This window comes from Bos grunniens, chromosome 9, assembly GCF_055505025.1.
Source record: "Bos grunniens cultivar Pamir isolate PY7600 chromosome 9, Bosgru_T2T1.0, whole genome shotgun sequence".
NCBI lineage: Eukaryota > Metazoa > Chordata > Mammalia > Artiodactyla > Bovidae > Bos > Bos grunniens.
In genome coordinates, this window is record NC_141173.1 from 60440286 (window position 1) to 60463934 (window position 23649).

At 38.9% G+C, this 23649-nt stretch overlaps 1 long non-coding RNA gene across 2 annotated transcripts; it reads left to right on the top strand.

Annotated features, from left to right (window-relative positions):
- Nucleotides 1–761: 761 nt before the first annotated feature.
- Nucleotides 762–10752, top strand: LOC147366000 (uncharacterized). Of its 2 annotated transcripts, XR_015133121.1 has the most exons (4): nt 762–921; nt 3505–3662; nt 9400–9508; nt 9629–10752. It is a non-coding gene; the product is annotated as an uncharacterized LOC147366000 (long non-coding RNA). The 2 variants fall into 2 exon arrangements; XR_015133122.1 differs by lacking the exon at nt 9400–9508.
- Nucleotides 10753–23649: the final 12897 nt, after the last annotated feature.

The following is a 23649-nucleotide window of genomic DNA, read 5'->3' on the forward strand; positions in this document are numbered from 1 at the left end:
GGCCTGTGAGATTTGATGTGGAAATCTGGACTTCCCAAAGAGTGCATGGGCTCACTCTGCCAGGGTTGCTCTCAACTCCTGATTTATAATCATTTCCTGAAAACCTGGGTGCAAAATCTAGCTTTGTAAATCAAGCATTTTTATTTAGGATTTATTGGCATGATTTGAAAATCTGTTTCAGGACATGTAAATTTATATTAGGATTCATAAGCCCATTTAAGGATATGGAAATTAATTTTTGGACTTACAGAACACCAAAAACAGTTTGGTGGCAACTGCCATTTGAAAGAAGAGAAGCTAATAAATCAAAAGGAGGCTGCTAAGATGTGCTGGAAGTTTCCATAAATTAAATGCTGGGTTTATAACTTCAGGTGAGTACAGATTAATAAATCCCAGTTGTGAATCACCACCACTCCAAAAGTACAAGATTTTGATACCAATTTGAAATATTACAGAGCAATATCACCACTGATACACTTTACTTATGTGTGCTCAGTCATTTCAGTCATGTCCGACTCTTTGTGATCCCATGGACTATAGCCCTCTGGGCCCCTCTATCCATGGAATTCTCCAGGCAAGAATACTGGAGTGAGTAGCAATTCCCTTCTCCAGGGTCTCTTTACAACCCAAGGATTGAACCCAGGTATCCCGTATTACAGGCAGATTCTTTACCATCTGAGCCTACTCATTGGAAAAGACCCTGATGCTGAGAAAGACTGAAGGCAAAATAAAAAGGGAGCTGCAGAGGATGAGATGGTTAGATAGCATCACTGACTCTATGGACGTGAATTTACGCAAAGTCCAAGACATAGTGAAAAACAGAGGAGCCTGATGCGCTACAGTCCAAGGAGTCGCAAAGAGTTGGACCCAACTTAGCAACTGAACAACAATGAGGAAAACATGTTGAAAATTCATAATGTAGTGAGTATGTTAGATCACATTATGGAATAGATTTTGCCACCTCAAATGTGTTTTATATTTGATCAACAGGTCTTCTTTAGAAACTGAAGTTATAGCACTTAGTGAAATTATATTATTTGACCAGAGAGACCCTTTCATTTTATTTGAAAACAAGTATATGGGTTAGGAAGGAAATGCAAGCCAAAATTCTTTCAGGTTTTGTTCAACAGTTTCATAAGGCAACCCCATGTATTGAACTCCCTAGGAGCCTGAGACCCTTTTGATTATATGGTGTTTGGAATAAAAATAAAACAAATCCCATGTTCTTTTATTCTGACCTGAAAAAGATTTCTAAATGATCACCTTGGGTGTTCTTTCCCTCTACTGATTGCTGTGTTCTTCCATTTGAATTACTGCTCAGCATCACCTCGGAAGTCAGCTGAATATTGGCCAATTGTAAGAAGACAGTTTCATATTGAGATTATAGCAGCTCTCTCAGACTTGCCCTACTCGTGGGCCCAGCCATTATCAGAACCTGAAGATGGAGACAGGACTTGACATTCAAATGGTGCATTTGAAGCACACAGTGAAGTATATTGTATAAATGCAAATGAACAGAAATACGGCATTGTAAGAGCTCAGCCGTTTGTGCAATTAGGAAGGAAATCAGGATTAAGAGTGCAGTTCACAGCAGAGCACTCAATTCTGCACAGGGAAAAAAAGTGTTTAAAGAAACTTGGTTTGGTGACTCAGATCTTTGGAGAGTTTAAATCCAAAATATCTGAGATGCAACCAGTATGTAAGTAACTAGATTCAGACCCCACCAGAGATTGTGTGTGTGTGTGTGTTAGTCACTTAGTCATGTCTGACTCTTTGCAACCCCATGGACTGTAACCTGCCAGGCTCCTCTGTCCATGGGATTCTCCAGGCAAGAATACTGGAGTAGTTTGCCACTCCCTTCTCCAGGGGATCTTCCTGACCCAGGGATTTAACTAGAGTCTCCTGCTTTGGAGGCAGATTCTTTACTATCTGTGCCACCAGGGAAGCCCAACCCACCTCCTGCCCTCTAAAAACATCTTCCCACTGATATACTAAATGCACATCATTCCCCTGACTTAGGCAGTGTTGTGTCCCATTGAATGAATGATGTATGGCTTTAACTCAATAGCTTCCAAAGTCATTTTTCTCATCATAAGATCCTTAAGCATTCAAGGTACACAAAGGCCAGCAAGAAGAGTCTCCCATCAGATCATCTGGATTGCTTATGGGAGCTTGATGTCGAGCTAGAGATTGAAAAGGATCAAGAAAAGACTGAATTTCTTGGAATTTCATCATTCTGTGTGAGATGGCATTAAGCAAACATAAACCTGATGGCTAAAAGCAGTGACCTCATTTTATATGAATTCACTTATGTGGTAGATGAATGCATAAAAAAAGGATGAGAAGGTGTGTTCAGGATGACTGTAAGGAAAAAAATTCAAAATAATTGATATTTGTTGTCAAAAAGCTACTCCTTCTCTCATTGTTCTTCACTTCTACCCAAGAAGCTTGGCCTTGCTGTCCAAGATGCTCCGTGTGGACCAGTGCTCCCTTGAGAGCATACAGCTCATGCCCATAATCTTTTAAAAACTCTTTTCTCAGAGACACATGTACCCCAGTGTTCATCGCAGCACTGTTTATAATAGCCAGGACATGGAAGCAACCTAGATGTCTATCAGCAGAGGAATGGATAAGAAAGCTGTGATACATATACACAATGGAGTATTACTCAGCCATTAAAAAGAATACATTTGAATCAGTTCTAATGAGGTGGATGAAACTGGAGCCTATTATACAGAGTGAAGTAAGCCAGAAAGAAAAACACCAATACAGTATACTAACGCATATATATGGAATTTAGAAAGATGGTAACAATAACCCTGTATATGAGACAGCAAAAGAAACACTGATGTATAGAACAGTCTTTTGGACTCTGTGGGAGAGGGAGAGGGTGGGATGATTTGGGAGAATGGCATTGAAATATGTATAATATCATATATGAAACGAGTCGCCAGTCCAGGTTCAATGCACGATACTGGATGCTTGGGGCTGGTGCACTGGGACGACCCAGAGGGATGGTATGAGGAAGGAGGAGGGAGGAGGGTTCAGGATGGGGAACACATGTATACCTGTGGCAGATTCATTTTGATATATGGCAAAACCAATACAATATTGTAAAGTTAAATAAAATAAAATTAAAAAAATAATAATAAAAAAATAAAAACTCTTTTCTCTCCAACCATACCTGCCAGAATTTTCATCTACGACCTTCAGATTTACAATACTTTCAGCAAAGAATCATTCAGCCAACATTTATTATGAACCTATGTTTTCCCAGGCTTCACTGGGTGATGGGATACAAAGATGAATAAGCCACTGTCTGCTACTGGGATGCTCACATCCTGATGGGAGAGACAGGTGTGGAAATAAATAATCCTAACACAACATATCTCATGCACTGAAAGGAAGACATTTGAATGTACAGTGGGAGGATGGAGGAGGGCAGTGAAATCTTCAAAAGATGACAGTGCTTGAGCTAATTCTTGAAATATGTGTGGCATCTAGGAGGAAGTGGAGCAGAGAAGTATGAGAAGATCATTATCAATGAGGAAACTGCAGGTTAAATCAGATTCATAAGGAGGCCAATGTTCAGAGTATCCAAAAAATGTGGCGTGGCTGGAGCAATGGTCTTCAACCAGGATGAAGAACAGGAGGATAAAGAGGTACCAAAATCCCCTACATCATATATTATATATAGATGTGTGTGTGTGTGTGTGTGTGTGTAATGTACACCTGAAATGAACACTACATTGTAAATCAACTACACTTCAATTGAAAATGTAAGCAATAAAAATAAATAAAAGTCTGGCTCAACAAATAAGACTTGAAAAGGTTAAAAATTGTCTGAGGTCAAAAACTTTCTAAGAAGCAAATAAAAGGTTCAACCTCCCCCCACACAAAAAAAAAAAAAATCCCCTGTATCAAAGTATGTTACCCATCAAAAAGTACAGAGCTGGAGTTCAGGATGCCCATGGGGGAATCATGAGAGATAATTTGCAAAGAGATGCTGGAAAAGTAGATTGAAACATGACAACTAGATAATCCACAGATTTAATCACTGCCAAGTCATTAGTAACATACTTTCTTCCTTGTGTCTTCTATTTTCTGCTAACTTATACGGATACAGAGAACTATCTCAGCCTTTGGTTTGGTGTGATATGTGATATGGACTTCACAGTTGTCTCTTGTTTCTTATGGCAGCTCATGAAATAGCATCAGTGAAGGTGGTGCAAAAGGAATGGAAGAGAAACTAGGGGTTTGGAGAGTCACAAAACCATGTCATTAATTTCAGGATATTTCATTATTGACTTTATCGGGAAACATTTTGTCATCAAGATTTACTCACCTTAAGAATAGTGAGACACAGAGAAGTTAAGGAAACATCACTAAAATAAGTCAAACTAGACTGCCTAACTTTAGCACCTGCATATGGAGTTTAGGGAATGAGCCCAGGATATATTAAATACATACAATATTTCCTCCTGTATCTCCAAATAAAAATCTTATTTCTTCTTATAAATTTACTTCTAGTTTCTCTCAGGAGGGAAGAAAAAAATCATCTCAGTTGACTCTCCAAATCTTCTCAATAAAGTCTTTCTGATCTTACCTGCGGTATCAAAGCCAATAAGAAAGTGAATTTATATGAGAAATAAATCTACATAAGAGACACAATGGAGGGAAAACTGATTCCTGGTCTCAGATTTTTGGGAGCAATAGTCCCTAAGACCTGATGGGTGTAAATCTATCTTGGTCTCCCCGGGCACTTTCTGATGAAGGCTGGAGGGCTCTCCTCAGCGAATGTCAGCTAAATCCCTCATGTCTGCTCAACAGAAACCTCAGTTTATGAGAGGGAATTATAGATTGAAAATCCGCTTTTTGTAAAATTCTGGTTGTAATGCTCAGTGAAATGATAAATGAATAGGTTTTCACAGGCAAACTACAGTAATTAGGCCATTCCTCATTTCTTTATTGGAGACAGATCTAGATGTTTAATCATCATTACATGATCATTTAATTTTAGCAAAGCATTACTATTGGAAATGTTATGCATTTACTTGGCCACCCTCCCCTTTTTTAAGGTGGCGATTAAGGGAAAAACAAAAAGTTTTAAATCATGTCTGTAGTTTAAAGAGAAACAGGACCCTCATTTCCAATTTTATGCAACTTTAGTATATTTTTTCTGATTTTCATTGTAATATTATGCAAGAGTACAATAATATTGCATAAGATGTGAAAATGCATGACATTAGAAAAAATTAATACAGTCACCCAACATTCCACTTCCCTAAGAAAACCATCATTGTTAACATTTTGATGACTTTCAGCTTTTTTTCTTTGGGGTTTTATTTTATAATAGTCACAAAATAGCAAGGTTTAAACTAGCATGAGACACAGAAGCATGCCAATAAAGGCAGCAAAATATGGTTATTTTATAAGCAATTTTTGGAAAACTTAGAAAGCATTTTCATACTAATCACTGACCACGCATGGCCACGATAAAGAATTAAGTTTTTCTTCTTATCTTTGTGACTGAAATCAACTGGGAGAAATGAATAAACATAAATTAAGAACGCTGAAAGAATAAATATCTTCAAAGAGCTTGAATCTTTAATTTCCCCAAAGAACAGATTTATGATCTAAGCCCATTCTTTTCAACTTAATGCATCAACTCTTCCATAGGCTGGTAAAAAGCAGTTCAGTAACCGCATCTTCCGTCCTCGGCGATAAGACCTCCTGCAAAAGGATCAATAAGACCTGCTTTCATAGAACTTTTTTTTCTTATCCCATAACCTCAAAAATCATTTTGTGCCACAATGATCACTACAGGGAGGAAAATAAAGAGATGTGGAATCTATCAAAGTTTTTCATAGTGAGGCTGGTTTATTTCAAACCATCACAGCATGGTGGTTAACAGCTCTGGAACAGCCAAAGGATGGAAGCAGGAGGAAAAAAGAAACTGAAAGATCCTCTCCTTTCTTTACAGGGGCCTTCAAAGGTAAAGGGGCTAAGATTCGTATTCCAGGCATTTACTACCCAATTTGGCTTTGGGAATTTTAAACTAGGCTTAATTTTTTAATGCCACACTTAGCTAAAACATTGATATAAATAAATGTATTATACAGAAGTTCTGATTCAGAATTAATGTAGGAAGTCTTAATAAGTGGGGTAAAAAGGAAGACCCAGGTCCAAATTAGTTTGGAAAACTAGTAAACAACTTATTTTTTACAGTATTTCTCAAAATCTTTTCTTTGCCATGTATACTATGAGTCTCTGAGAGAGGCCTGTGGTATATAGTATTCCAAATTTCTATTTCTGTTTTTCCTCTTCTCTGAGTTCCACAGATCTCATTTTGAGAAATAATTATTTTGTATCTTCTTGGGCACCCAGATATAGGTCTGAGTTTCAGAATTGATTTTTTTAATGTAACTATGAAAGTTATACTTACAGTCATAACTATAAAGGACTCAGATGACATGAATTTTGCAGTCTAGTATTTGAGAAAATTTCCCTGAACTTTAAATCACTGGTGTAGGGGCCAAATAGTTTGAGATCCCTCTTTAGATTTTTGGCCCTGGGCACATTATTCAGCCTTTGTGAGCCTCGGTTTCTTCCCCTGTGAAATGGAAGAAAAGCCTTACCTATCTCATGGAATTTGTGGGGATCAACTGAAAACTCTTCAGAAAATAGAGACTACATAAAAATGTGGAGAATTGTAATTGTGACTAGTGCCTACATTAGCACAAAAATGCATCTTCTTTGCTAGATATTTGCAAGTAAACTATGAAGAAATGCTCTGAGTCTTGTATAGCAAATTTGTTTCTGAACATATGTTTCTACATCTTTGTTAAAAATGTTAAGAGCTTACTTGAGCCAAAATGGAGGAATGGGAAGTGGTTAAGAGCTCCTTGGGGACATAAATCAAGGAAAGGATTTATATAGAGAAGGTGCAGAAACAAATGAAGTATTTGATTGGCTACAACTTAAAGCCTGGTTGACAGATTGTCGTTAGTTGTCATTAGTGTTTTGATTTCATGACCTGGTGGCATTTACAGGCTTAGATTTTAGTTTGCTTCTAAACTGTTGGCTTCTTCAGCATGAGAGTCACCTAAGTCTGATGATCTCCTTGTTTAATCTAATACTTTAGGGCAGGGTTTCCCTGGTGGCTCAATGGTAAAGAATCTGCCTGCCAGTGCAGAAGACACAGGTTCAATCCCTGGGTTGAAAAGATCCCCTGGAGGAGGAAATGGCAACCCACTCCTGATATTCTTGCCTGGGAATTTCCATGGACAGAGAGCCTGGCAGGCTACAAGCCATGGGGTTGCAAAGAATCAGACAGGGCTTAGGACTAAACAACAACAACCTTAGGGCAATTTTTTTCTACAATCAATTGTTTTCTGTGCTTTAGTCTCATCTCCCATAACAGACTAGAAAACCCTTGAAGGCAGGACTGGTATCTGACATTCCCCTTGATTAACAGGCTGTTGGGTAGTATTATATTAAGATGGAGAAGACTATCATAGTTGAAGTTCTTCTGTAGAAAGTATGTTCCTTCATGCAGATGTACATATTCAAGGTCCGAAGACAAAAAACTAGCATCTGCAAACTGTTTCTGTTAGAATGATGTTTATAAGCTTGGTAAGTCACTTCAGTCTTGTCCCACTCTTTGCAACCCTATGGATTACAACTCACCAGGCTTCTCTGTCCATGAGCTTCTCCAGGCAAGAATACTGGAGTGGGTTGCAGTGCGGTCCTCCAGGGGATCTTCCCAGCCTAGGGATGGAATCAGTGTCTTTTATGTCTCCTGCCTGGACAGGTGGGTTCTTTACCACTAGCATCACCTGGGAAGCCCAATATTTATATAATGTATTTAAATGCAATTCAAATCGGTAAAACCATCTAACATGTCAATACAGTATTGAAAGTAGGTCTTTATGACCGAGATAGTTGATACCAAGATTATTCAAAAGAAACACCACCCAAACCCAAGGGACAAATCAAAAGAGGTAAGAAGTGGAAAGTATGAGTCAAGCTAATAAGTCTACTCTTACCAAATAAATAATGCCTAAATTAATTTCAAAATACCTTGATTACATTTTAAATATAAGATCCAGAATTCAAAACTCATGGTTTTCCCAATTCTTTTTACTGTTAGAGAAAAATTCCCAGCAGAATATATCTTGAGACAAAACTATATTTGAATTTCTTTTGTTTTCAGTTCAGTTCAGTTCAGTCACTCAGTCACGTCCGACTCTTTGCGATTCCATGGACCACAACACACCAGGCCTCCCTGTCCATCACCAACTCCTGGAGTTTACTCAAAGTCATGTCCATTGAGTCAGTGATGCCATCCAACTATCTCATCCTCTGTCATCCCCTTCTCCTCCTGTCTTCAATCCTTCCCAGCATCAGGGTCTTTTCAAATGAGTCAGTTCTTCACATCAAATGGCCAAAATATTGGAGTTTCAGCTTCAACATCAGTCCTTCCAGTGAACACTCAGGACTGATCTCCTTTAGGATGGACTGGCTGGATCTCTTTGCAGCCCAAGGGACTCTCAAGAGTCTTCTCCAACACCACAATTCAAAAGCATCAGTTCTTCGGTGCTCAGCTTTCTTTATAGTCCAACTCTCACATCCATACATGACTACTGGAAAAACCATAGTCTTGACTAGACGGACCTTCATTGACCAAGTAATGTCTCTGCTTTTGAATATGCTGTCTAGGTTGGTCATAACTTTCCTTCCAAAGAGTGTCTTTTAGTTTCATGGCTGCAGTCACCATCTTCAGTGATTTTGGAGCCCAAAAAAATAAAATCAGCCACTGTTTCCACTGTTTCCCCATCTATTTGCCATGAAGTGATGGGACCAGATGCCATGATCATAGTTTTCTGAATGTTGAGCTTTAAACCAACTTTTTCACTCTCCACTTTCACTTTCATCAAGAGGCTTTTTAGTTCTTCTTTAATTCTTCTTGACTTTCTGCCATAAGGGTGGTGTCATCTGCATATCTGAGGTTATTGATATTTCTCCTGGCAATCTTGATTCCAGCTTGTGCTTCATCCAGCCCAGCATTTCTCATGATGTACTCTGCATATAAGTTAAATAAGCAGGGTGACATTAAGTTATAATCTAACACATGCTTTCAATAGATAGTAGGTTATGCTCCCTATTGTTAAGGGTCCTCCTCGGATCTTCCTTCCAAAATGTCCTTCACTGAAAGGAAAGTGTGTTAGTTGCTCAGTCATGTCTGACTCTTCAATCCCTTGGACTGTAGCCCACCAGGCGCCTCTGCACACAGGATTCTGCAGGCAAGAATACTGGAGTGGGTTGCCATTTCCTCCTCCAGGGGATCTTCCTGACCCAGGGATTGAAACCGTGTCTGCTGTATCTCCTGCCTTGCAGGTGGATTCTTTACATGCTCAGCCACTGGAGAAGCTTTAACTGAAAGGCAAGTGTTAAAGCTAATTCCTGGGAACTTGTGAGCCCACCTCTGGAACAGTACAGCACAAAGGTGAAATTTCTTTAAAGTCTTAACTGTATTCATATTAAACTGCAGAGAGATTGTTCAGTATTTTCATAATTCACGTGTCTGATTAATATAAAGTTAACAACTACATTTCTTATCATCAAGGAAATCTAATGTCCCAGGAAGCTGTGCCAAGTGTGAACAGTATGCCTTGCAGTTCAACTCAGCATCTGCTGAAGAGGAGCATCACAATGAGAATGCAAGCCTAGCCTTTAATTTCAGCAGTCACATTAGGTTCTTTCTTCTATGTTTATCCAATGACATACTACAACAATAAAAAATATATTTGCTTCCCTGAGAAAGAGAAATTCACACATGAGTACTTCTCATGCAGTAATAAAAGAAAAAATTTTAATGTGAAAAACTATAAGGCAGATGAAGAGCTATCATGGTGAGGCGAGTGTGACTTCAAGCTCCAAGCAGAGTTACGTGAACTTAATGAAGCTAATGTTTCTGCATTGAACTGAGAAAATTTCTTCTTAATGGTTTTCTTCTTATTGTAACTGGAATTTATGTCAAGGAGTCTTCCATTTCCCTAAGGACACATGGTTAAGTTTTCTGCCTTCAAACTTCATTAATATACAAACCAACCTAAGTCCCATTGTAAGAATGTAAGCATTATATCTGGTCTTTCAAGAAGAAAAAAGAATTTCTAGTAGTATTTCTTTAGTGTTCTGGTACTATCAAGTCTGAAATTATTTGACATAAGATGCTTAGCCCAACAGTATCCGAATATGGTATATTAAATGCTATTTATAAAAAGTAAAGCTATGCTAATGTGCCTATGTGCTCCCTACCACTTAACATTATTAAAGATTAAAGCCAATTGTTTTGTAAACTGAAGAGTCTGTAATAGTTTCTTGAGAAGTACTCCTCGTCAGCATTCCAGATAAGGTTGCTATTAAATTTTTGCTGCTATGGATGGCTGGCTTGGGTTATTATACACTTAAATTGAGTTGCTGTCATTGTTATATAATGAAATGAAAGAGCCTTTGGCCTATAGTAATATGGTGTACCTTTTAAAGAATAGGTACCACTGCCTGATTTATAAAAATGGGTCTGTTTGCATTATAGTTCCAAGCTCCTGGGTGTTTCAAAATGATTTAGATGAAATGTCCAAAAAATTCTCATGTATATCGAAGACAAATAGCTGAGTTTTGCATTAACTTGCTTTCAATAATCATTGAAACTTACTGAATGATTACAGGGTGTAGCAGATTCATGGTTCTTTTTTCTGTCTCGTAATTTAATTATGTCTTGCTCTAAAGGGAGGATAGTCAAGAATCTGGATTTTTCATAATCTTATAAATTACTTGTTCAGATTAAAGAATAGTCATCCTGATCTCTTCATTTCAAGCATATTATTGGAGAATCCTCTTACAATTTGAGGTTATACATTATTTTAATTCTTAAATGGGCCAAAAGGTTACTTTAAAAAAGATGAAGGATGACATCACATTTCTTAAGTTTAAGATTTTTTCCTTTCTAATACAGAAAAAATTCCAGCCACAACTTTTATGAATAAAAATAATTTTGTTCTTCCTTTCCCAGGGTTGTAACATCCCAACTCTCTGATTATAGGAAAGTAAGTTAGTCACACTTTTAGAATATTTACTATAAATATCTGTTTTCAAAGTGTTTTCTCTTTATCCTTAACTTTTTAAAACCTAAAAGCAGAGTTATTTTCTTTTCTTGTACTACCTGCCTATCCAATAAAAATACAAGAATTTTGTTAATACTTTAAGGTCAAAAACTAAGAAAAACTTGATGTAATAACTCAAACAGATGGACAGATTCAGTGATAAAGCAGATCTTTGCTACCTCCAGTTCATGGCAATATAAGTAACATTGTTAAAACTGTAAGTCAGTAATATTTAAATGTCAACTAGCATGACAACTTTTTTTCATTTATAGTATTTTCTAAAACTTTAAAAACTCATGTATTTTGAATTGATACCATAACTCAAGAATACCTGAAATTCTAATCATCACCCCTTTTCTGGGTCCTTTAGCGCTTCACACTCCCTGTTCTGCCTCTCTGGGAAAAACATGTGTTCCTCTCCGATGCATCTTTATCTTCATCTATGCACTTCAAACTACAAAGAGAGGATACTCAAATTTTTATACAGAGTTTGCTTTATTATGTGACTCTATTGAGTCTAAAAATGCTGCAATCACAAATAGCCCTCTGAAGATGTTTGTATACTTAAACAGACACACAATTTTTCCCAGCAGTGGAAGGCAATTTATGGCTTTTTCTATGGCTCCAGAAGTCCTTCAGAAAATGGCCTTTGTAAGAATAATATTAGAGTGTGCAATCAAAGAAGACTTCTCTTTAAAGGTTAACTGGACTATCCAGCAACCTGTAGTCATGATAGCTACTGTGGATGAATGAACTCAGAAAAGGCAATACCATGGGAGCACACCCATCACGTGAACATGGCACCTGGCTGAGACATGGTGCTGGAGAGGGGACAGTGTCAGCCTTCGGGAGTACAGCAAGGTGCCTTGTTCATGTCTGCTCCAAGACCCTGTGTTATTTCATCTTTTCACTACAGTAATTCTCCAGGAAAAGACAGCTTCCTGCCATTCAGTCCAGTCTTAGACAAAACCCCGTGCAAGGTTAAAAAACTGGACACATCCTTGTTTTCTACATTTTGGAGACGCTTTCCTATCCTATGTCCTAAGTTATATTAGGTTGGAACAAATGTAATTGCAGTTTAGGACCATGAATTTTACATCATTATAACTCGGCTGAAACACATTTTTAATAATCAAAATAGGAACCATTAAAATCAACACATTTTTGCCAATCAGTAATAAGTTTGTTCATTCTGGTAGCATAAAAATCCCTGTTTGGGATTCGATGAACTCTTGGAAAGTATTTTTTGCCTCCTGCTGGTTGTGGAAGCATTTTCACAAACTTTCCTGCAAAAGTTGTCAAGATGCTTGAAGAAGTGGTGGTCGGTTGGCAGCAAAAGGTCAAGTGAATGTGGAAGATGAGGCAAAACCTACTTATTGGTTCAAATTTTGAAGCACTGGTTGAGCAGCATGTGATTGGCCGCTGTCATGTAAGACAATTGGGCCCTTTCTGTTGACCAATCCTGGCCGTAGGTGTTGCAGGTTTCCATGCATCTCATTGGTTTGCTGAGCATACTTCTCAGATGTAATGGTTTCACCAGTATTCAGAAAGCTGTAATGGATCAGACCAGCAGCAGACCATCAAACAGTGACCATGACCTTTTTTTGGTGCAAGTTTGACTTTGGGAAGTGCTTTGGAGCTTATTCTCAGTCCAACAACTGAGTTGTTCATCACCAGTTGTATAAAATCCACTTTTCATTGTGCATTACAATCCAATTGAGAAATGATCTGTTGTTGTTGTGTTAAGAGATGACACTTCAAAATGACGATTTTTAAAAAATTTTTTGTCAGCTCATGAGGTACCCACTTATTGAGCTTTTCCACCTTTCCAATTTTCTTCAAATGTCAAATGACCTTAGAATGATTGAGGTTGAGTTCTTTGGCAACTTCTCATGTAGCTGTAAGAGGATCAGCTTTGATGATGGCTCTCAATTGGTCATTGTCACTTCTGATGGCCAGCCACCACACTCCTCATTTTCAAGGCTCTTGTCTCCTTTGTAAAACTTCTTGAACCACCACTGTACTGTATGTTTGTCAGCAGTCCCAGGGCCAAATGTATTGTTAATGTTACGAGCTGTCATCACTGCTTTACAACCCATTTTGAACTCAACTAAGAAAATCACTCAAATTTGCTTTCTCTTTAATATCATTTCCATAGTCTAAAATAAATATAAAATACTCAGCAAGTATTAAATCATTAGCAAAAAAATTAAAACAAGAAATGCACGTTAAAATGGTGTATAACATAATCACATTTATTTAAGAACGTATTCCAATATCAAATGGCAAAGGTCAACAATGCAAAAACCGCAATTAACTTTTGCACCAACTTAATATCTTTCCAATGTAGGTTCCAAAGTGAGTTGTATAGGCTGAGTGCTAAGATCTGAATCATAAGTGAGTATCACGGCAATGAAATTAGTAGCCAAGGGGAGCTTTATGCATGAGATAACTGCTTGTCTGTAGCCAGTACCAAGACTATGAAAACTTGGGATTCTGATACTCATAGACTATTTTATTGCATTTTATTCATCAACAAACCCAACTTAAACTAAACACTTGGAAAGAAAGTTGTACCTGTATGACTTCTGTTCTCAGGCTAGATATTTATGACGTATTTTTAATGATATTCAACACTATGTAAAATTATTTTAGTCAGAAAATACTTCTAGAACAAGATAAGGGCCTATTCTGAAATAATAGTAAAAATATCAAATTCTTAAATAGTGTTTACTATTCTAATAATTTTATGAATATTAATTCACTTCATCATTAGCACAACCTTGTGGGATAAATTCTGTTATTATTCCCATTTCACAGATGGGGAAACTGAGACACAGAGATGAATAAGGTCTCCAAGCTAATGGTGATGAAACAGAGATTTGGTCTCTAGAGTCTGTGTTCTTAACCCTTTGAGACTGAAGTTGATAAGGAGGAGAGAGAGAGAGTAAGCTTCTGTGATGGCTGAGCTGGTAAAGAACCCACCCGCCAAGGCAGGAGACACAGGAGACATGAGTTCTATCTCTAGGTTGGGAATATCACCTGGAGGAGAAAATGGCAACCCACTACAGTATTCTTGCCTGGAAAATCCCGTAGACAAAGGAGCCTGGCAGGCTACAGTCTATAGCATTGCAAAGAGTTGAACACAACTGAACACAAGCACAGAGCAAGGAGAAAGTAAGATGAAACAAGAAAAGAAGGAGAGTGAGACAGTGAGGTCACAGGCCTGAAGTGAAGGGAGCCTTAAGAGGAGCAATGAGAGATGACTTTCAGTGAGCATATGATTGCCAGTCACTGGAGAATTTTGAATATACTATTGAGTCATTTGATCAGAATGTCACTATGGGTTCTTGGGCATATGTGTAATATAATTTAAAAAAACATATTTTTGCAAAATACACTGTAATAAGAGAGATTACTCTGAATATAACCAAAGACACAAACATTTAGTAAAGGTAAACATATACATATCCTTTGACTCAGCAGTTACAATTATGGTAGAAATCCTAAAGAAACACACATGAATGTGTAAATACAGCAATATTTGTTCACAAGAGTAAACTGTTAACAGACTTAGATACTTCTCAATAGCAGAATAAGTAAAGTATAGTTGGGGCTTCCCTGGTAGCTCAGTCAGTAAAGAATGTGTCTGCAAGGCAGGCCACCCAGATTTGATCCCTGGGTCAGGAAGATCCCCTGGCAAAGGGAATGGTTACCCACTCCAGTGATCTTCCCTGGGAAATTCCATGGATGTAGGAGCCTGGCGAGCTATAGTCCATGGGGTCACAAAGACTCAGACACAACTGAACAAATAACACTTTCACTGTTGTTTTCACTTTTTTACTCACAAAATGAAATATTATACAGCAGTGAGAAAACAATCAGATCAGATCAGATCAGTCGCTCAGTCATGTCCGACTCTTTGCGACCCCATGAATCGCAGCACGCCAGGCCTCCCTGTCCATCACCAACTCCCGGAGTTCACTCAGACTCACGTCCATCGAGTCAGTGATGCCATCCAGCCATCTCATCCTCTGTTGTCCCCTTCTCCTCCTGCCCCCAATCCCTCCCAGCATCAGAGTCTTTGCCAATGAGTCAACTCTTCCCATGAAGTGGCCAAAGTACTGGAGTTTCAGCTTTAGCATCATTCCTTCCAAAGAAATCCCAGGGCTGATCTCCTTCAGAATGGACTGGTTGGATCTCCTTGCAGTCCAATGGACTCTCAGGAGTCTTCTCAAACACCACAGTTCAAAAGCATCAATTCTTCAGCGCTCAGCCTTCTTCACAGTCCAACTCTCACATCCATACATGACCACAGGAAAGACCATAGCCTTGACTAGACGAACCTTTGTTGGCAAAGTAATGTCTCTGCTTTTGAATATGCTATCTAGGTTGGTCATAACTTTCCTTCCAACAGTAAGCGTCTTTTAATTTCATGGCTGCATTCACCATCTGTAGTGATTTTGGAGCCCAGAAAAATAAAGTCTGACACTGTTTCCACTGTTTCCCCATCTATTTCCCATGAAGTGGTGGGACCGGATGCCATGATCTTAGTTTTCTGAATGTTGAGCTTTAAACCAACTTTTTCACTCTCCACTTTCACTTTCATCAAGAGGCTTTTGAGTTCCTCTTCATTTTCTGCCATAAGGGTGGTGTCATCTGCATATCTGAGGTTATTGATATTTCTCCCGGCAATCTTGATTCCAGCTTGTGTTTCTTCCAGTCCAGCGTTTCTCATGATGTACTCTGCATATAAGTTAAATAAACAGGGTGACAGTATACAGCCTTAACAAACTCCTTCCTATTTGGAAACCAGTCTGTTGTTCCATGTCCAGTTCTAACTGTTGCTTCCTGACCTGCATATAGATTTCTCAAGAGGCAGATCAGGTGGTCTGGTATTCCCATCTCTTTCAGAATTTTCCAGTTTATTGTGAGCCACACAGTCAAAGGCTTTGGCATAGTCAATAAAGCAGAAATAGATGTTTTTCTGGAACTCTCTTGCTTTTTCTATGATCCAGCGGATGTTGGCAATTTGATCTCTGGTTCCTGCCTTTTCTAAAACCAGCTTGAACATCAGGAAGTTCATGGTTCACATATTGCTGAAGCCTGACTTGGAGAATTTTGAGCATTACTTTACCAGCATGTGAGATGAGTGCAATTGTGCGGTAGTTCAAGCATTGTTTGGCATTGTCTTTCTTTAGGATTGGAATGAAAACTGACCTTTTCCAGTCCTGTGGCCACTGCTGAGTTTTCCAAATTTGCTGGCATATTGAGTGTAGCACTTTCACAGCATCATCTTTCAGGATTTGGAATAGCTCAACTGGAATTCCATCACCTCCACTAGCTTTGTTCGTAGTGATGCTTTCTAAGGCCCACTTGACTTCACATTCCAGGATGTCTGGCTCTAGGTCAGTGATCACACCATCGTGATTATCTGGGTCGTGAAGATCTTTTTTGTACAGTTCTTCTGTGTATTCTTGCCATCTCTTCTTAATATCTTCTGCTTCTGTTAGGTCCATACCATTTCTGTCCTTTATCAAGCTCATCTTTGCATGAAATGTTACTTTGGTATCTCTGATTTTCTTGAAGAGATCCCTAGACTTTCCCATTCTGTTGTTTTCCTCTATTTCTTTGCATTGATCGCTGAAGAAGGCTTTCTTATCTCTTCTTGCTATTCTTTGGAACTCTGCATTCAGATGTTTATATCTTTCTTTTTCTCCTTTGCTTTTTGCTTCTCTTCTTTTCACAGCTATTTGTAAGGCCTCCCCAGACAGCCATTTTGCTTTTTTGCATTTCTTTTCCATGGGAATGGTCTTGATCCCTGTCTCCTGTACAATGTCACGAACCTCATTCCATAGTTCATCAGGCACTCTATCTATCAGATCTAGGCCCTTAAATCTATTTCTCACTTCCACTGTATAATCATAAGGGATTTGATTTAGGTCATACCTGAATGGTCTAGTGGTTTTCCCTACTTTCTTCCATTTAAGTCTGAATTTGGCAATAAGGAGTTCCTGGTCTGAGCCACAGTCAGCTCCTGGTCTTGTTTTTGCTGACTGTATAGAGCTTCTCCATCTTTGGCTGCAAAGAATGTAATCAATCTGATTTTGGTGTTGACCATCTGGTGATGTCCATGTATAGAGTCTTCTCTTGTGTTGTTGGAAGAGGGTTTTGTTACGACCAGTGCATTTTCTTGGCAAAACTCTATTAGTCTTTGCCCTGCTTCATTCCGTATTCCAAGGCCAAATTTGTCTGTTACTCCAGGTGTATCTTGACTTCCTACTTTTGCATTCCAGTCCCCTATAATGAAAAGGACATCTTTTTTGGGTGTTAGTTCTAAAAGGTCTTGTAGGTCTTCATAGAACCGTTCAACTTCAGCTTCTTCAGTGTTACTGGTTGGGGCATAGACTTGGATTACTGTGATATTGAATGGTTTGCCTTGGAAACGAACAGAAATCATTCTGTCATTTTTGAGATTGCATCCAAGTACTGTATTTCGGACTCTTTTGTTGACCATGATGGCCACTCCATTTCTTCTGAGGGATTCCTGCCCGCAGTAGTAGATATAATGGTCATCTGAGTTAAATTCACCCATTCCAGTCCATTTCAGTTCACTGATTCCTAGAATGTCAACATTCACTCTTGCCATCTCTTGTTTGACCACTTCCAATTTGCCTTGATTCATGGACCTGACATTCCAGGTTCCTATGAAATATTTCTCTTTACAGCATTGGACCTTGCTTCTATCACCAGTCACATCCACAGCTGGGTATTGTTTTTGCTTTGGCTCCATCCCTTCATTCTTTCTGGAGTTATTTCTCCACTGATCTCCAGTAGCATATTGGGCACCTACTGACCTGGGGAGTTTCTCTTTCAGTATCCTATCATTTTGCCTTTTCATACTGTTCATGGGGTTCTCAAGGCAAGAATACTGAAGTGGTTTGCCATTCCCTTCTCCAGTGGACCACATTCTGTCAAATCTCTCCACCACGACCCACCGAATAGACCACAGCTATACTCAACATAGATGAACGTTAGTAAAACTGAGTTAAAGGAAAACCAGAAGGTCTCAAATAACAACAGCATACTGTAAAATTCCCAAATATATATATAATCAATATATACATTAAAAACCACTTTTAAAAATAAGGACTAGATAAGAGGAAGTCAGTATGGCAGAGTAAGAGGACACTAAGCTCACCTCCCACCGTGAATACCTCAAAATGCATCTACATGTGAAGCAATTCTCACTGAAAATAAGCTAGAGATTGCTGGAAAGATTCATTTACTGCAAAGACTACAAAGAAAGATCCACCCAAGGTTAAGAAGGCACAGAGAAGAAGTGATCAGGTCAGGACTCACGACTACAGGAGGGGACCTAGAAGAGGAGGGGATATCACAGGCTTAGAGATCCCTCCTGGGGAGCGAGGGGTTCAAATAACACTTTGGAGCCCCTCAGCCCTGGGATCCAACACTGGGAAGACAAGTCGCCTTAGCTGGTTTGCAAACCAGTGGCACTTAAAGGAGGATGATAAGAAACTGATACTGCACCTATGGAGACGGCACACCTGATTACACCTGGGGACGAGGAGGCAAAAGATTGAAACTGCCCAAGGCTCTGGCTTGTTTCCCAGACCAGCTGTCTCAGTGTGCACCCCAACCATCACCAAGCATTGTTCCTGGCCCTGGCACAAGCTCAAAATAGGGTGAAGGCTGCTATTGTCGAGAAGAGTATGCAACTGTGGGGGATGGAGATAGCTAGGACCTGGCACCGCCTTAGAACAGGGCAAAGGTGGCCATCACTGGTGCTGGAGGAGTCAGTAGACTGAGAGTGATCTGAGACTCTGACTGATCTGCAGGGATGGTCCTAACACATGCCCCAACCCGACTGGGCACCTGCTTCAGACCTTCTTACTCAGTACTCCTGCCCTCTAGGGTGAAGGTGCCATTTCCGAGAGTGGGGAGAGCACACTTAGAAGGAATGGAAACAGCTTGGACCTGACCTTCAAAACTGCTGCTCCAGCCCCCTGGGACCCAGTCCTGTCCACAACAGGACAATGATGGCCACTGAGCACAGGAGAAGCCGTAGTTCATACCTGGCTCTGGCCCAAGTTCCTCCATCTAAAGTAAAACAGCAAACCCTTGCAACTTTTCCTTTTATCCAAGACAAGTTTTTCTAGTCTTTATAACGTGGCTTCCAGGAATTTTCCTCCCTGACACCTTCTCATGCAGTACTTTCCAGAACATTAATGCTCTCAGGAAAGCACAGTTGCCAGAAATGAACTGTTTCTTCCAAACAGACCTGAGCAGTGCAGGGTAGAAAGGCCTCAGCAAAACTTGTCCTTACCTAACACTTTCAGACGTGCCATCTGTGAAGAGGTTAGCTTTGGACCTATGAAGCAAGAAACCAGAGTTTAAGAAGAAGGCAAAAAAGCTTTCCTCCATTCCATGGATATCATAAAATAATAACATATTACATCTGGAAAGCATTTTAGAGTCCATTAAATGCTTTCATGTATACTATTTCATTAAGTCTTTACAAAACTCTCACAGTCAGGTGTTAGTTTCTACATTTTTCAGATGAGAAACCAAAATCATAGAACATGCAAGAGACAGAGCTAGAACTTGTACATTCTGGCCCTCGTCTAGCGTCTTCCCACAGTAGCATGCTGCTTCAAATAATCATATAATCATTAAATGGCTAGCCTCTCTCTAAACAACAAACTAGGAAACAAATTTTGCAACAGAAACCTAAAACATTATTGATTTTTAAAATCAATGAGAAAAAGACTGGCAATCCAATAGAACAATGGACAATGAATTCATCTGGCAGGTTCACAGAAAAAGGAATACAAATAGCCAATGAACATATTTAAAGATGCTCAATTTGACTAATGGTTTTAGAATCCAAATTAAAACATTAGTAGGCTATCATTTTTCACCAACCAAATTAGCAAAAATTAAGAAGAAATTGATAATGCACAGTCTGGTGAGAGTGGAGGCTAACAGAAACTTCTACTGAATGAAAGAATAAAAGAATGCACTGTGAGTAGAAGTGCACTTTCGTACAGATTTTCAAAGGTCCATTTGGCAAGAGCTATTTCATTTTGAATACTTTTGCCCTTCAATCTAGCAATTCCACTTTACGAATATGTCTTCAAAGCTTACTTAAGTTGTTCAGAAATACCTGTCCAAGGATATTATCGTGTCATCACTTACAAGTACTTGGATACATTCTAAATTTCTATCATTAAGAAATTATTAACTAAAGAACAATACATCCATTTAATGGAGCACTGTGTAACTATTAGAAAGATGAGGTATGTCCATTTTCAGTCTGTGGAAATATGTTCATGACGTATTGAGTGAATAAAATCAACTGCACTACAATATATAATATGGTCCCACTGGTACAAGAACAGCACTCGTATATGTGGACACTTACATTCATAAGCATTCATAGTGTACATATTATACATGTGCATATATATGTTTATGAAAACAAAATGCCTTAAAGGACACAATACAAAACAATCAACAATGGCTATTTCTGGAAAGTAGAATTTCATAGAATGAAAAATGGGGGATAATAGGGCATGTTTATATTTCCGGCTTTTTGAATAATATACCACACTCAGGAACAGGTCTGGACTATTTTGCCATGTCTGGAACCTTAGACAAAGTGGTATACAACAATGGGGTTTCCTTTTGAACCAGAAATGCATCAGTTCCATTACTTTTTGTTTACCAAGCAAATACTTTGTGTCATGCATTATGCTAACCACTGCACACATGTTATTTAAGATGATTGTATGCAGGTCAGGAAGCAACAGTTAGAACTGGACATGGAACAACAGACTGGTTCCAAATAGGAAAAGGAGTACGTCAAGGCTGTATATTGTCACCCTGCTTATTTAACTTATATGCAGAGTGCATCATGAGAAACACTGGACTGGAAGAAGCACAAGCTGGAATCAAGATTGCCGGAAGAAATATCAATAACCTCAGATATGCAGATGACACCACCCTTATGGCAGAAAGTGAAGAGGAACTAAAAAGCCTCTTGATGAAGGTGAAAGTGGAGAGTGAAAAAGTTGACTTAAAGCTCAACGTTCAGAAAACGAAGATCATGGCATCCGGTCCCATCACTTCATGGGAAATAGATGGGGAAACAGTGGAAACAGTGTCAGACTTTATTTTTGGGGGCTCCCAAATCACTGCAGATGGTGACTGCAGCCATGAAATTAAAAGACGCTTACTCCTTGGAAGGAAAGTTATGACCAACCTAGATAGCATATTCAAAAGCAGAGACATTACTTTGCTAACAAAGGTTCGTCTAGTCAAGGCTATGGTTTTTCCTGTGGTCATGTATACATGTGAGAGTTGGACTGTGAAGAAGGCTGAGCGCTGAAGAATTGATGCTTTTGAACTGTGGTGTTGGAGAAGACTCTTGAGAGTCCCTTGGACTGGAAGGAGATCCAACCAGTCCATTCTGAAGGAGATCAGCCCTGGGATTTCTTTGGAAGGAATGATGTTAAAGCTGAAACTCCAGTACTTTGGCCACTTCATGGGAAGAGTTGACTCATTGGCAAAGACTCTGATGCTGGGAGGGATTGGGGGCAGGAGGAGAAGGGGACAACAGAGGATGAGATGGCTGGATGGCATCACTGACTCGATGGACGTGAGTCTCAGTGAACTCCGGGAGTTGGTGATGGACAGGGAGGCCTGGCGTGCTGTGATTCATGGGGTCGCAAAGAGTCGGACACGACTGAGCGACTGAACTGAACTGAACTGAACTGATACATTAAAATACATGTGAGTTAAGTATTAACAACCATCCTTACAATAAAAGTATGATCCAAACCTCTACTGCTATGATCCATTGATTGCACCAGGCTGAAGAAGATGCACACATTTAGCCAACTGAAACCCTTTTTGACTTGTATCTAACAATGGTAAGACAAATCAAATTAGCAAAAATTCAGATTTTTAAAGGACTTCAAGAGGAATACAATTTACAAATTCATAATCAAAGAAATAGGAGAGTGGTATATTAAGATTATGGTCTGTTTATCATTGAGGCTAAAAGTTGACCCTATGTTCTAAAGTCTTAGAAGTATTACACATTTTAGATTATACATCACCAGTTTCAGGCTATGCATCCTGATGAGGTTTTCTGCAAAAAGAAAATTCCCTTCAGGATTAATTTATCTACCTGTCAATCACCACCTAGAAAATAGGCAAGGGACTTTAGATTCTGGAGTGGAATCATGGCAAAAATTATACATACCAAGTGTTGATTAAAACTATTATAAATGAGATAACTTAAGGGGAAAAGAGTGTGGTAGGGTGTGGGTATCAGGGCTGTGTGTGATTGGGGGAGAAACACTTGGATACTGTGTCTCAACTATTCATTTCTCTTTAAAGAATAAAATGGAAGGAGTTGATACTACGTGAAAGCTGTCTTCAAATATTTAGGGACTGTTACTTGAAAAGACAGTTAAATTTGCCCTGTGCCATTCCAAAAGAAAGAACTAGAATCAGTGGAAGCTAGAGAAAGATAGATTTCAGCTCAATATGTAGATAACATTTTAATAGAATAGACTGGCATAGATTGTCTCATGAAAAGGTGAATTCCTCATTCTTAAAAAATTTAAGCAGAGTTGGAACAACCTACTTGCTGGAATGTTACAATAATCCTTCATGAATTGAATACTTCCTCAAATTAGATGACCTTTGTGTTTCCTTGCATGGTTTTTAACTCATTCATATTCTCTTCTATATTCTGTTTCATTATTCAAATATAGTAAACCATGGGAAATGTGTGCATATAGTAATCTAAAAATCAAAAATAGAGAAATAAAGTAGAGAGATAACATTTATTGATTTCTTATTGTGCCAGGCATATTAGAAATGCATTCATTTAACTCACCAAAATGAGGTAGTTCCTAATTTGATCTCCATTTTCAGATGAAGAAACATGTACAGAGAGTTTAAGGAAATTGACCATGGTCATACAGCTACCTTTTCATATTGTTCATATTGTTCATGGGGTTCTCAAGGCAAGAATACTGAAGTGGTTTGCCATTCCCTTCTCCAGTGGACCACACTGTATCAGACCTCTCCACCATGCCCGCCTGTCTTGGGTGGCCCCACAGGGCATGGCTTAGTTTCATTGAGTTAGACAAAGCTTCAGCAATACGTGAACCATGAACTTCTAGATGTTCAAGCTGGTTTTAGAAAAGGCAGAGGAACCAGAGATCAAATTGCCAACATCTGCTGGATCATAGAAAAAGCAAGAGAGTTCCAGAAAAACATCTATTTCTGCTTTGTTGACTATGCCAAAGCCTTTGACTGTGTGGATCACAATAAACTGTGGAAAATTCTGAAAGAGATGGGAATACCAGACCACCTGACCTGCCTCTTGAGAAACCTATATGCAGGTCAGGAAGCAACAGTTAGAACTGGACATGGAACAACAGAC